Here is a 5,265-nt window from a genome sequence, read left to right on the forward strand (position 1 = left end):
AATTAATCGTGAATGCAACATGATGCAGTCTTGGTAAATAAACATGATGAAATCATGTTGCATTCACATGATTTGTCATGTTTCGGCTACATGATAATCATGTTGTGGTAACATGAGAAAATCATGTGGCATTCACATGATAATCATGTTTCGGCTACATGATAATCATGTTGTGGTAACAAGAGAAAATCATGTTGCATTCACATGATAATCATGTTTCGGCTACATGATAATCATGTTGCGGTAACATGAGAAAATCATGTTGCATTCACATGATTTTCTCATGTTACCGCAACATGATTATCATGTAGCCGAAACATGACAAATCATGTGAATGCAACATGATTTTCTCACGTTACCGCAACATGACTATCATGTAACCGAAACATGACAAATCATGTGAATGCAACATGATTTCATCATGTTTATTTACCAAGACTGCATCATGTTGCATTCACGATTAATTTTTTTCCGTGTATGATTAATATATTAATATGTAGAAAAGGGAGGGGCAAAATGGGTCCCCAAAATGTTTAATTTAAATCATACAAGAATCGTATTAATACAAAAGTTTTCTGAACTTAAATTTGAAACTTCTTTTATTTTAAAAAGCTTGAACATATAATCTGGAAGTTAAATCGAGACCATGTCGGCTACACGCGTACTCTTTTAGTTGAGCTATTTGAGCTTATACCATAGTCTGCTCAATGCATCTGTTTACAAAACATTCAAATAACTAAGCGCGAAAAATGAAAATTCTAAAAAATTTATTAATAAGCTTTTAAGATTAAAAAAAAATAATGACAGAACTTTAGTAGATATCTCAGAGAGCCCATTTTGCCCCAAATTTTAATTTTTCATTTTTGGAGCATATTGATGACGAATATATGGCAGAAAACTAGAAATAGTAAAAGGGGTAAAAAATATCAAATATTAAAAATTTTTTTGGGGGGTCCCATTTTGCCACAAAGTTCAAGATTTTTAATTTTTAACAAACGCGGAATATTGAGAACAATACATGGTAAGGAGCTAGAAAGAAGTAAAACAAGTGAGAACCACTGAGAATATTACTCCTTTTTTCTTAAGAGGTCTATTCCTTCCACCCCCTTCCCCTACTGGCTTTTCAAATAATTAAAAAATAATATTATAGCCTTAGTAATAAAGATAAAGTTATTATTTTAGTAATTAACTTTTTAAAATAACCTTTCATCAATAAAAACGTCAAGTATATTAATCGATATTTATAAATGGAAAATAACTGGATAAAATACATGTATTTATAAATGTGTCGTTTATATGACGGAATAAACGGTGATAAGTGAACGTTCAAGAATATATAAATTCCAAAAATCGAAACTCATCTATTCTGTTCTACTTGTGCCTCAAATCGTTATATTTCTAAAACGTACACATTTTAATTTTGATATAGCGATTGAATACTTAAACTACCTTTCAAACACGTAATGTATTTAATTTATATAAAATTTAATTAATTATTGAAATATTTTTTGTATAGATACGGCCATTTTATAAAATTTGGCACATTTTTTTTTTTTTTACAATCAGGGCATATTTCACCTTAAGCTCATCGTTTTCCGATTTTCAATTGAATATTTTAGAAACTGTAATTAATCATTTTGAAGCAAAATAACAAATTTATTTTGTCTCAAATCGAGATTTTAATTTTCTGCAGGTCCCCCTAATAATCGACTCCCGGGTCAAAAAAATAACTTGATTTTGAAGTAGTTTTAAAAAATTGAAAATAAAGCAAGTCTAGCAATACAAAAGCAAGTCAGGCTTAAGTTCTTTCTTTAATAAATCAAAAACGTATTTTAAGACATGAAAACACATTTGGTTTTGACTTGCTTTTGACTAAGTTATCTAATTTAGTACCGATTTACGCCTATTACGTCAAATTAAAGTCACGCTGTCTTGGATTTTTACTTAGCTGACTCTAATTTTCGAGTCAAATTAGTCAAATTTGACTTGAATTTGGCTTAAAAGACTTAAATTTTTAAGTTGAAAAAGCCATATTGAAGTTTATAAAAGTGCGTGTAGCCAAAATCAAGTTAACTAAGTCAAATGCAAGTCAAAAAAATTATAAAAGTCAAAATCAAGTTATTTTTTTGACTCGGGCTCGGACTATTTGTATTTTATAATATTTGATCCCACTCATCTGTCACGAATTTACTCTCTAAATATGAATTAGTGAAAATAAGTAAATATTCACTAATTCCAAGTGCAAACCGAACCACTAATTTCAAAAAGTGGTTCGATTGGCACTCACAATTAGTGAATATTACCTTATTTCACTTCATGTTTAGAGAGTATCTTGTTATTTTATTGAATTTTTTTTTTTAGTTTACCATTCGAAAATTTGCTTCAAAAATAATGGAAAAGAAATTTGCTTTTTTAATATTCGTGTTCATATTCTTGATTAGCAGTATGGACAGTGCTGCCGAAAATTGTGACAATAAGCGTGTAAGTATGCATTAACGAATCTCTCGTAAATATATTTACATTAAATAAATTTCACCTTATATTATATATGTAATTTATATTTACTATGGGAAATTATGATAAAATGAAGTATTTTGGGTAGAATGTAATACTTCGGCAGTTAGTTTTTTTTCTGAACATATTTTGGTAATAAATACAGGTGAAATAAAATTTTAAGAATTTTGAATCGTGCAACTTTATTCTGTTCATCTATTTTTGACATACGAAATTGAGTATTCAAAAAAAATCATCTTAGTTTTTTATATAAAAAATACACGTTTGTAGATTATGATGTGTTTTGAACAGAATTTTGAAAACATATTGTGTGATAAAGATTGAAGTAAGACAAATTCAGTTGAGAATGGGCTTGGCTGCCCGAGCCAAAGGCTGAGGCTGCCATCACATTCGTGATTCGTGCTACGTTATCGAGAGTATCAGTTTAAAAATAGGCTTATTTTGGATTAATGAATACCGGCAATGAAACTATATATTTTGACTCAGGGATTATAAAAAAACACATTTTTTGAGTATTTTTTGATGTATTGATCATTAATATTCGTCGTTTTGTTAGCATGACTCTGGGATATATTATGTTGAGTATGATAATAGTTTTATATTCCATACGTAAATTTTTGTTTTCAGTGTACATGGACTACTCATTGTGATGGATGTGGCAAAGAGTATGATTGTGACTGGTATGTCCATGAATGGCGCGTTATGTGTGGATATTATGATCCACTAGACGATGATGATGACTCACTTTACTACAAATAAAAAATTCAAAGTATGGAAAACCAAGCCCTTCCGTTCGGGTATCAATCGTTACAACTCACGTCCGACACTGAAAAAATGAATTAACTTTTGTAATAACAATATTTTATCAAATTGTACATCAATAAAAATTATCACACACGTAGAAAAATGGTGGAGTAACAGTTACTCCAGTGAACTAGTATTAATTGAAATTCATTGTGTGTTTACCTAACCTTCATTCGTGGTAATCTGAATGACAATATATAGCACTTACAGCAGCAGATAGTTATATCTACTAATCAATTGAAGTAAAAAATCTGTAGTACCGACAACCACACTTGCGGTCTTAGCAATTACACGATATGTAACGATTACTGCTCGTGTGGTCACTTGAAGAATTTAGTGAGGGAAATCGTACTACATTTGGTGTAAAATAATTACTAGTATGTGTAGTTGAGATGTCTCTAATTGTAGTATATTGGACTACACTTTTTTTGCGTACATGAGTAAGGCTGGGCTGTACTTAGCGAATTTTTTAATTTTACTTTTCTTTTAATTTATTAGTCAATTGTTATCACAGCAATTTTTATAGCTCTCGGAAAAATGTGCACGAAAAGATTAAAACCCGACTGGTTATATTGTTTTGCACCCAACTCACTATGGTGCTACACCACAACCCATACAAAGTCGCCGTTAATGGAAAAAATGCCGTAGATCGGCCGATGTCTGACTGCCGTCACTCAGCCAAGCATTGGCAATTAGTAATGGCCCAAACCTGGTTAATTACCAGCAGCCGTTTAATTTTTTAAACGACGCTGCCGATGGCTGGCCAATGAATGGCTGCTTACGACTGGCCGATTATCGGTTCGCAACGTTGGGCTACTGTTGGTGAATCAGTGTTCCATGATTGATTGTTGTTGAAGTAGACTGAATAAGTAGATCATATAAATGTACCAGTTCAACGTTAGTAGGTTCGTCCAGTAGCCAGTGTTCAGACCCAGCAATCAGAAGGACGGCGGTTCGTGCCCAGAGCCCAGTAGAATTTTCACCGAGTTTTTTTCACATCATTTACCTCCTTTAGATAGTTTAAACGTTAATGATCATGAATTCTACTAGGATAATAGAAATAAAATTTTTTATTAATTAAATCTATTTGCTTGCTTGGCTGATTGCTGGCTACCATTAATTGGCCGATAGTCGAGCGCCATTAATGGGCCGAAGTTATCATCCCGACTATAAGCCGTTTATCGGCCAATGAAAATTTCCATTGCTGAGCCCTTAATCGACATTCTTGGCCTAGTAATGTCCCAATCTAGGGCCAATTTCCAAACTTTGTATGGGTAACCGAGCATTTTCTAGTAGTGAGTCGGGTGCAGAACAGTAGCCATGCAGTCGGGTTCTAATCTTTCCGCATGTGAGACAAACTTTTTCGGAAGATTTTTATTATTCGAGTGTCATAATTATTCAAGGCGTAATTAGAAAAGTAAAACTAGAAAATTTGGTCAGTGCCTATCCTTAATTCCATATTAATGATAAAATACAATATTTCTAGAAGTCATTTTTTCTCTTCTGTACTGCATATACATACAAATTACTATTTTGAATTGAACCATATTATTAACTTCATTTAAGTTCATAAATTGACTTATGCCCATAGTATTGTATTTTCATTCGGGGGGGCTTGTATTCTTATTTTGTTATCACACTAGGGTAAACGGTTGAAATTGTCGTTGTTACACTTGTACAGTAAATAGAGGTTGTTCAAAGTTTTCTCGCAACCGGATGAAAATCTTCAATAAACTAAACCGAGGATCGGTAAATTATAGAATAGTACATCGAGCCGTGGTATGTATCTTTTGATAAGAGCTTTTATTTGTGAAAAAGACTTAGACATAATTATTAGCAAGCCCCTCTTAAATATCAAAGACATGAAAAACAAAATTTTATCGTTGATTGATGATGACTTTTCCATTATTCATTTCCAATCAGTATGGAAATAAACTAATTAAAATA

At 31.9% G+C, this 5,265-nt stretch overlaps 1 long non-coding RNA gene across 1 annotated transcript; it reads left to right on the forward strand.

Moving 5' to 3' along the window:
* The first annotated feature begins 1,320 nt into the window (after positions 1-1,320).
* On the forward strand, positions 1,321-3,410 carry LOC130668517 (uncharacterized). The gene is made up of 3 exons (XR_008990034.1): positions 1,321-1,460; positions 2,362-2,481; positions 3,142-3,410. It is a non-coding gene; the product is annotated as an uncharacterized LOC130668517 (long non-coding RNA).
* The last annotated feature ends 1,855 nt before the right edge of the window (positions 3,411-5,265 follow it).

Source organism: Microplitis mediator, chromosome 5 (genome assembly GCF_029852145.1).
Source record: "Microplitis mediator isolate UGA2020A chromosome 5, iyMicMedi2.1, whole genome shotgun sequence".
NCBI classification, from domain to species: domain Eukaryota; kingdom Metazoa; phylum Arthropoda; class Insecta; order Hymenoptera; family Braconidae; genus Microplitis; species Microplitis mediator.